This window comes from Cervus canadensis, chromosome 2, assembly GCF_019320065.1.
Source record: "Cervus canadensis isolate Bull #8, Minnesota chromosome 2, ASM1932006v1, whole genome shotgun sequence".
Classification (NCBI taxonomy): domain Eukaryota; kingdom Metazoa; phylum Chordata; class Mammalia; order Artiodactyla; family Cervidae; genus Cervus; species Cervus canadensis.
The window spans coordinates 27111521-27121714 of record NC_057387.1 but is presented as its reverse complement, the minus strand read 5'-3'; the positions used below and the strand labels follow the sequence as shown (position 1 = coordinate 27121714).

General features: G+C 39.5%; 1 long non-coding RNA gene across 1 annotated transcript in view; it reads left to right on the top strand.

Moving 5' to 3' along the window:
• The first annotated feature begins 3216 nt into the window (after positions 1-3216).
• Positions 3217-10194, top strand: part of LOC122427444 — an 18542-nt gene continuing 11564 nt past the window's right edge. Inside the window, exon 1 of the long non-coding RNA XR_006265417.1 lies at positions 3217-3333. This is a non-coding gene — a long non-coding RNA (uncharacterized LOC122427444). The remainder of the gene's footprint in view (positions 3334-10194) is intronic.

The following is a 10194-nucleotide window of genomic DNA, read 5'->3' as shown; positions in this document are numbered from 1 at the left end:
CTTAATTTCTTTTTCTGATTATTGTTAGTGTATAGAAACAAAACTGACCTTTTTTTTTTTTTTGAAAAATACTTGGTATGAATGTAGTAACTTTTTATAACAGTTTAAATATAACATTTTAAATTAGTCAATTATTTATTTATTTTTACAGTAGGTCCTTGTTGGTTATCCATTCTAAATGTAGCAGTATGTACAAGTCAGCCCCAAACTTCCAATCTATTCCTCTCCACCACAATTCCCTCAGTAACCATACATTTATTCTCTAAGTCTGTGAGTCTGTTTCTGTTTTGTAAATAAGTTCATTTGTATAATTTTTTTTAGATCCTGCATATAAGGGATATCAAATAATATTTGTCTTTCTCTGTCTGACTTGCTTCACTTAGTATGATAATCTCCAGATCCATTCATGTTGCTGTAAATGGCATTATTTCATCCTTTTTAATGGCTGAGTAATATTCCACTGTATATATGTACGACATTTTCATCCACTCATTTGTCAGTGGACATCTAGGTGGCTTCCGTGTCTTGGCTATTGTTAATAGTGCTGCAATGAACATTGGAGTACATGTATCCTTTCAAACTATGTTTTTCTCCAGATACACACTCAGGAGTGGGACTGCTGGATGGTATGATAGTTCTATTTTTAGTTTTGTAAGGAACCTCCATACTGTTCTCCACAGTGGCTGTATCAATTTACATTCCCACCGACAGCGTAGGAGGGTTCTCTTCTCTCCAAATCCTCTGCAGCGTTTATTTTTTGTAGGTTTTTTGATAATAGCCATTCTGAGAGGTGGGAGGTGATAATCTCCTTGTTGTTTTGATCTGCATTTCTCTGATAATTAGTGATGTTGAGCATCTTCTCATGTGCCTCTTGGGCAGCTGTATGTCTTCTTTGGAAAAATGTCTATTTTGTCTTCTGCCCACTTTTCTGATTGGATTGTTTGTCTTTTGGATATTGAGTTGCTTGTAAATTTTGGAATCTAATCCCTTGTTGGTTTTATTGTTTGCAAATATTTTTTCCCATTTTGTGGCACAACTGATTTTGTATATTAATTTTGTATCCTACAACTTTACTGGATTTATTAGGTTTTAGCTTTGTGGATACCATGATAACACTTTTTTTTTGGTGGAATCTTCAGGTTTTCTATATGTCATATTGTAGTATCTGCAAAGAGATAGTTTTAGTTTTTCCTTTCTGATCTGGATGCCCTATATTTCCTTTTCTTGCCTAATTCCACTGGCTAAGACTTCCAGTACTATGTTGAATAATAATAAAAAAATGTGATAGGACTTCCTTGGTGGTTCAGTGGTTATGACTTCATGCTCCCAATGCAGGCAGCCCAGGTTTGATTCTTGGTCAGGGAACTAGATTGCACATACCATAATTAACGGTTTGCTTTCCACAACTAAAGATCCCGTGTACTGCAACTAAGAGCTGGTATAGCCAAATAAATAAATTCTTCTTTTACCCAGTTTGTTGTGAGTTTTTATAATGAAAATATATTCAATTTGGTCAAGTGATTTTTCTGCATCTATTGCAATAATCCTATGATTTTTATTCTTCATTCTGTCAATATTATATATCACATATATTGATTTGCATGTGTTGATCCATCCTTGAATCCCTGGAAGAAATCCCACTTGTGTATAATCCTCCTATTGTGCTCTTGAATTTAGTCTGCTAATATTTTATTGCAGATTTTTGCATCTATGTCCATTAGGGATATTGCCTTTAATTTTCTCATCTTTGGCGTGTGTTTGTGTGTGCTCAGTCACTCAGTTGGGTCTCACTCTCTACAGCCCCGTGGACTGTAACCCACCAGGCTCCTTTGTCCATGGCATTTCCCAGGCAAGAATACTGGAGTGAGTTGCCATTTCATACTCCAGGGGAATCTTCCTGACCCGGGGATTGGTGGGCTACAGTTCATAGGGTCTGAAAGAGTCAGACATGACTGAAGTGACCTAGCATGCACACACATACACCAACAAATTAGATAACCTAGAATAAATGGATAAATTCATAGACGTATACAACCTATCAACACTGAATGATGAAGAAACAGAAAATCTGAACAGACCAATAATGGCAACCTACTCCAGTATGGGATTTTCCAGACAAGAATACTGGAGTGGGTTGCCATGCCCTCCTCCATGCCTTCCTTCCTGACCCAGGGGTTGAACCTGTGTCTCTTATGTCTCCTGCAGTGGCAGGCGGGTTCTTTACCATTAGCACCACCTAGGAAGCCCCTTGTTGGTGTATAATTTATCATAATAGTTTTTATGTCCTTAGTATTTCTGTATTATCAGTTGTAATGTCTCCTATTTCAATATTGATTTTATTTGATCTTCACTCTTTTTCTTTCTTAGTTTAGCTAAGGGTTTGTCAATTTTGTTTATCTTTTTTAAAAACCAGATTTTAGTTTCATTGACCTTTATTTATTTTTTTATTTATTTATTTTTTTATTATTATTTTTTTTTTTCCAGTGGGTTTTGTCATACATTGATATGAATCAGCCATGGATTTACATGTATTCCCAATCCCGATCCCCCCTCCCACCTCCCTCTCCACCCGATTCCTCTGGGTCTTCCCAGTGCACCAGGCCCGAGCACTTGTCTCATGCATCCCACCTGGGCTGGTGATCTGTTTCACCATAGATAGTATACATGCTGTTCTTTTGAAACATCCCACCCTCACCTTCTCCCACAGAGTTCAAAAGTCTGTTCTGTATTTCTGTGTCTCTTTTTCTGTTTTGCATATAGGGTTATCGTTACCATCTTTCTAAATTCCATATATATGTGTTAGTATGCTGTAATGTTCTTTATCTTTCTGGCTTACTTCACTCTGTATAAGGGGCTCCAGTTTCATCCATCTCATTAGGACTGGTTCAAATGAATTCTTTTTGACGGCTGAGTAATATTCCATGGTGTATATGTACCACAGCTTCCTTATCCATTCATCTGCTGATGGGCATCTAGGTTGCTTCCATGTCCTGGCTATTATAAACAGTGCTGCGATGAACATTGGGGTGCACGTGTCTCTTTCAGATCTGGTTTCCTCAGTGTGTATGCCCAGAAGTGGGATTGCTGGGTCATATGGCAGTTCTATTTCCAGTTTTTTAAGAAATCTCCACACTGTTTTCCATAGCGGCTGTACTAGTTTGCATTCCCACCAACAGTGTAAGAGGGTTCCCTTTTCTCCACACCCTCTCCAGCATTTATTGCTTGTAGACTTTTGGATAGCAGCCATCCTGACTGGCGTGTAATGGTACCTCATTGTGGTTTTGATTTGCATTTCTCTGATAATGAGTGATGTTGAGCATCTTTTCATGTGTTGTTAGCCATCTGTATGTCTTCTTTGGAGAAATGTCTGTTTAGTTCTTTGGCCCCATTTTTTGATTGGGTCATTTATTTTTCTGGAATTGAGCTGCAGGAGTTGCTTGTATATTTTTGAGATTAATCCTTTGTCTGTTTCTTCATTTGCTATTATTTTCTCCCAATCTGAGGGCTGTCTTTTCACCTTACTTATAGTTTCCTTTGTAGTGCAAAAGCTTTTAAGTTTCATTAGGTCCCATTTGTTTAGTTTTGCTTTTATTTCCAATATTCTGGGAGGTGGGTCATAGAGGATCTTGCTGTGATTTATGTCGGAGAGTGTTTTGCCTATGTTCTCCTCTAGGAGTTTTATAGTTTCTGGTCTTACATTTAGATCTTTAATCCATTTTGAGTTTATTTTTGTGTATGGTGTTAGAAAGTGTTCTAGTTTCATTCTTTTACAAGTGGTTGACCAGTTTTCCCAGCACCACTTGTTAAAGAGGTTGTCTTTTTTCCATTGTATATCCTTGCCTCCTTTGTCAAAGATAAGGTGTCCATAGGTTCGTGGATTTATCTCTGGGCTTTCTATTCTGTTCCATTGATCTATATTTCTGTCTTTGTGCCAGTACCATACTGTCTTGATGACTGTGGCTTTGTAGTAGAGTCTGAAGTCAGGCAGGTTGATTCCTCCAGTTCCATTCTTCTTTCTCAAGATTACTTTGGCTATTCGAGGTTTTTTGTATTTCCATACAAATTGTGAAATTCTTTGGTCTAGTTCTGTGAAAAATACCGTTGGTAGCTTGATAGGGATTGCATTGAATCTATAGATTGCTTTGGGTAGAATAGCCATTTTGACAATATTGATTCTTCCAATCCATGAACACGGTATGTTTCTCCATCTGTTTGTGTCCTCTTTGATTTCTTTCATCAGTGTTTTATAGTTTTCTATGTATAGGTCTTTTGTTTCTTTAGGTAGATATACTCCTAAGTATTTTATTCTTTTTGTTGCAATGGTGAATGGTATTGTTTCCTTAATTTCTCTTTCTGTTTTTTCATTGTTAGTATATAGGAATGCAAGGGATTTCTGTGTGTTAATTTTATATCCTGCAACTTTACTATATTCATTGATTAGCTCTAGTAATTTTCTGGTAGAGTCTTTAGGGTTTTCTATGTAGAGGATCATGTCATCTGCAAACAGTGAGAGTTTCACTTCTTCTTTTCCTATCTGGATTCCTTTTACTTCTTTTTCTGCTCTGATTGCTGTGGCCAAAACTTCCAACACTATGTTGAATAGTAGTGGTGAGAGTGGGCACCCTTGTCTTGTTCCTGATTTCAGGGGAAATGCCTTCAATTTTTCACCATTGAGGGTGATGCTTGCTGTGGGTTTGTCATATATAGCTTTTATTATGTTGAGGTATGTTCCTTCTATTCCTGCTTTTTGGAGAGTTTTAATCATAAATGAGTGTTGAATTTTGTCAAAGGCTTTCTCTGCATCTATTGAGATAATCATATGGTTTTTATCTTTCAATTTGTTAATGTGGTGTATTACATTGATTGATTTGCGGATATTAAAGAATCCTTGCATTCCTGGGATAAAGCCCACTTGGTCATGGTGTATGATTTTTTTAATATGTTGTTGGATTCTGTTTGCTAGAATTTTGTTAAGGATTTTTGCATCTATGTTCATCAGTGATATTGGCCTGTAGTTTTCTTTTTTTGTGGCATCTTTGTCTGGTTTTGGAATTAGGGTGATGGTGGCCTCATAGAATGAGTTTGGAAGCTTACCTTCATCTGCAATTTTCTGGAAGAGTTTGAGTAAGATAGGTGTTAGCTCTTCTCTAAATTTTTGGTAGAATTCAGCTGTGAAGCCATCTGGTCCTGGGCTTTTGTTTGCTGGAAGATTTTTGATTACAGTTTCGATTTCCTTGCTTGTGATGGGTCTGTTAAGATCTTCTATTTCTTCCTGGTTCAGTTTTGGAAAGTTATACTTTTCTAAGAATTTGTCCATTTCATCCAAGTTGTCCATTTTATTGGCATAGAGCTGCTGGTAGTAGTCTCTTATGATCCTTTGTATTTCAGTGTTGTCTGTTGTGATCTCTCCATTTTCATTTCTAATTTTGTTTAATTTGGTTCTTCTCTCTTTGTTTCTTAATGAGTCTTGCTAATGGTTTGTCAATTTTGTTTATTTTTTCAAAAAACCAGCTTTTAGCTTTGTTGATTTTGTGCTATGGTCCTCTTTAGTTCTTTTTGGCATTTATTTCGCCCTGATTTTAGATTTCTTTCCTTCTGCTAACTCTGGGGTTCTTTCATTGTCTCCTTCTAATTGCTTTAGGTGTAGAGTTAGTTAATTTATTTGGTTTTTCTTGTTTCTTGATGTAACCTGTAATGCTATGCAACCTTGCCCGCGTTAGCACTGCTTTTACAGTGTCCCATAGGTTTGGGTTGTTGTGTTTTCATTTCATTCATTTCTATACATATTTTGATTTCTTTTTTGATTCTTCTATGATTTGTTGGTTATTCAGAAGCGTGTTATTTAGCCTCCATATATTTGAAGTTTTAACAATTTTTTTCCTGTAATTGAGATCTAATCTTACTGCACTGTGGTCAGAAAAGATGACTGGAATGGTTTCAATTTTTTTGAATTTTCCAAGACCAGATTTATGGCCCAGGATGTGATCTATTCTGGAGAATGTTCCGTGTGCACTTGAGAAAAAGGTGAAGTTGATTGTTTTGGGGTGAACTGTCCTATAGATATCAATTAGGTCTAGCTGGTCCATTGTGTCATTTAAGGTTTGTGTTTCCTTGTTAATTTTCTGTTTAGTTGATCTATCCATAGTTGTGAGTGGGGTATTAAAGTCTCCCACTATTATTGTGTTACTATTAATTTCCTCTTTCATACTCGTTAGCGTTTGCAGTACATATTGCGGTGCTCCTATGTTGGGTGCATATATATTTATAATTGTTATATTCTTCTTTGATTGATCCTTTGATCATTATGTAGTGTCCTTCTTTGTCTCTTTTCACATCCTTTATTTGAAAGTCTATTTTATCTGACTCCTGCTTTATTTTGGTCTCCGTTTGCGTGAAATATTTTTTTCCAACCCTTCACTTTCAGTCTGTATGTGTCTCTTGTTTTGAGGTGGGTCTCTTGTAGACAGCATATATAGGGGTCTTGTTTTTGTATCCATTCAGCCAATCTTTGTCTTTTGGTTGGGGCATTCAACCCATTTACATTTAAAGTAATTATTGATAGGTGTGGTCCTCGTTGAATTACTTTGTGTTTGGTTCACGTTATACAACCTTTCTGCATATTTCCTGTCTAGAGAAGATCCTTTAGCATTTGTTGAAGAGCTGGTTTGGGTGGTGCTGAATTCTCTCAGCTTTTGCTTGTCTGTAAAAGCTTTTGAATTCTCCTTCATATCTGAATGAGATCCTTGCTGGATACAGTAATCTAGGTTGTAGGTTATTCTCTTTCATTACTTTCAGTACGTCCTGCATTCCCTTCTGGCCTGGAGGGTTTCTATTGAATAGATCAGCTGTTATCCTTATGGGAATCCCTTGTGTGTTATTTGTTGTTTTTCCCTTGCTGCTTTTAATATTTGTTCTTTGTGTTTGATCTTTGTTAATTTGATTAATATGTGTCTTGGGGTGTTTTGCCTTGGGTTTATCCTGTTTGGGACTCTCTGGGTTTCTTGGACTTGGGTGGCTATTTCCTTCCCCATTTTGGGGAAGTTTTCAGCTATTATCTCCTCGAGTATTTTCTCATGGCCTTTCTTTTTGTCTTCTTCTTCTGGGACTCCTATGATTCGAATGTTGGGGCATTTCACAGTGTCCCAGAGGTCCCTGAGGTTGTCCTCATTTCTTTTGATCCTTTTTTCTTTTTTTCTCTCTGCTTCATTTATTTCCACCATTTTATCTTCTACCTCACTTATCCTATCTTCTGCCTCCGTTATTCTACTCTTGGTTCCCTCCAAAGTGTTTTTGATCTCATTCATTGCATTATTCATTTTTAATTGACTCTTTATTATTTCTTCTAGGTCTTTATTAAACAGTTCTTGAATCTTTTCAATCTTTGTTTCCAGGCTATTTATCTGTAACTCCATTTTGTTTTCAAGATTTTGGATCATTTTTATTATCATTATTCTAAATTCTTTTTCAGGTAGATTCCCTATCTCCTCCTCTTTTGTTTGACTTGGTGGGCATTTTTCATGTTCCTTTACCTTTTGGGTATTTCTTTGCCTTTTCATCTTGTTTAGATTGCTGTATCTGGAGTGGGCTTTCTGTATTCTGGAGGTCTGTGGTTCCTTTTTATTGTGGAGGATTTACCCAGTGGGTGGGGTAGACGATTGGCTTGTCAAGGTTTCCTGGTTAGGGAAGCTTGCGTCAGTGTTCTGGTGCGTGGAACTTGATTTCTTCTCTTTGGAGAGCAATGGAGTGCCCAGTAATGAGTTTTGAGATGGGTCTACGTGTTAGGTGTGACCTTGGGCAGCCTGTATGTTGATGTTCAGGGCTATGTTCCTGCGTTGCTGGAGAATTTGCGTGGTATGTCTTGCTCTAAAACTTATTGGCTCTTGGGTGGTGGTTGGTTTCAGTGTAGGTATGAAGGCTTTTGGACAGTCAGTTATTACTTAAAGTTCCATGTAGTCAGGAGTTTTCTGGTGTTCTCAGGTTTTGGGCTTAAGTCTCCTGCCTCTGGATTTCAGTTTTATTCTTCCTGTAGTCTCAAGACTTCTCCAACTATACAGCCCTGATAAGAAAACTTCTAGGTTAATGGCTAAAAGATTCTCCCCCGTTAGGGACACCCAGAGAGGTTCACAGAGTTACATGAAGAAGAGGAGAGGGAGGAGGGAGATAGAGATGAGCAGGAGGAGAAAAAGGGGGACTCAAGAGGAGAGAGACAGATCTACGCAGCTGGCTGTTCCCAGAGTGTTCTCCGTAGCCCAGTCACCTACAAAGATTCACAGAATTGGATTGGGAAGAGAAGGGGAAAGGAGGAAATAGAGGTGTTCTGAGGTAGAAAACAGAGAGTCAAGATTGGGAGAGAATAATCTTCGGTTTAAAAATAGGGCTTCTCTTCTTTTTTTTTTGTAAGGTTATAGTGTATTGAAAATGAAAATTAAGGAGTAGTAGAGGAGTACTAGAGGACTTTAAAAGAAATAAGAGAAAAAGAAAAATAGAAAATAGAAGAGAAAAAGGAAAGAAAAAAAAGAAGAAAAAAAAAAAAAAAAAAAGAAAGAAAAAAAAAATTTTTTTTTTCCCCCTAATTAAAAAATCGTAGAAGTCTATGGAAATGAAAGTTAAGGAGTAATGGGGGAGTAATAGGGGATTTTAAAGGAAAATAAAAGAGAAAAAATAAAAAATAAAAAAAGGAAAAAAAAGAAAAAAAAAAAAAGGGGGAAAAATGTAAAATTGTATCTAGGAGTTTCTCTGGAGCTGTTGCGGTCAGTGTGGGTTCGGCTCAGTTTCAGATAGCTCCTCGTTCCATCTTATGCTTCTCGATATCTACAGGCCTCTTCCGGTGTAGTCAATGTTTCCTAGAGGGATTTTAATCTGTTGCACCAGTCCCTTCTGAAGCGGTTCCCTTTGTTTATTTGGCTTCTGTTTGCCGGTCTCTTCAGAGCCTCATTTCCGCCCTGACACAGGCGGGCGGAGGTGGACTCTTACTCAGGTAGCTAGTTCCGTCGCGCTGCCGGGAGGGGCTGGCGCTGCCGGAAGTGGCTGGCGCTATGGGGACGGGCTTGGGCTGCGGGGTCGGGCTGGTGCTGCCCGGGAGGGGCTGACGCTGCTTTCTCCGTCTGCGCTGCTCAGGCTCCTGGCTGCTCTATATGGAGCGCGCCCCGCGCTGCGCGAGGCTCCAGCCCTCGGGTGTTCCACAAAAGCGCGGAGCGAAAAGCTGCGCCTGCTCTCTGTGCCTTTCCCGTCAGAGCGGTCCAGGCAGCCAGGGGCTTGGTGGGCGCACTCTCCCCAGGTGTGGCGCGCCCCCTCCCTTCCACGGACCCAGTCTCAGTTTCCGCTGGCGCCAGTCGGGTGCGCGCGCCTTCTGCCCTCCGCGTCCCCAGCCCCAGTCCCCGCCCGCGCCGGTCGGGTGCTGCGCCCTGTGTCTCTCCGCGACCTTCCCCTCCCCCCTGCCTCCTGCCTCCGGCGGGGCTGGGCCGGTCCGCAGCCTGCGAGCTCCTCTCTGGACCCTCTCGGTCTCTTTGTTCTGCGAGCGGCCGGCAGTGTGTTTGGGCCGGTTAATTTACTCTCTCTCTTTTGGTCTCCCACAGTTCAAGTTGGCAACTCACAGAAGCTCCCTCCGATTGTCCTCAGGGCTCTCAGGCCCGGACCCTACCCGAAGCAATGCCGCCTAAGAGTTCCCGGGACGGATCTCCGTCCTTGGCTCTTTTGTCTCACTTTTTATCTTTTATATTTTGTCCTACCTCCTTTCGAAGACAATGGGCTGCTTTTCTGGGCGCCTGATGACCTCAGCTAGCGATCAGAAGTTGTTTCGCGAAGTTTGCTCTGTGTTCAGTTATTCTTTTGATGAATTTGTAGGAGAGAAAGTGATCTCCCTGTCCTACTCCTCCGCCATCTTGGCTCCTCCTCTGCAGGAAGATTCTTTACTGTCTGAGCCACCAGGAAAGAATATAATAAAATAAAATTTAAAAGCTTGTACTTTGGAGCCAGATTGCTCTAGATTTGAGTTCTGGCTTTATCATCTCTCATCTGTGGAATCTTGGTTAACCTTCTTACTAGTTCTATGCCTCTTGATTTTTTTTTTTTTTGAATAGTGGTAGCAAACTATTAAGGGCTGTACACTTTAAATTAGGTAGTTCGTGTAAAGTCTGTAGCATTGTGCTTGTTAGATATTGTTTTTAACCAATGGTTTCATTTCTATTCTAGCAT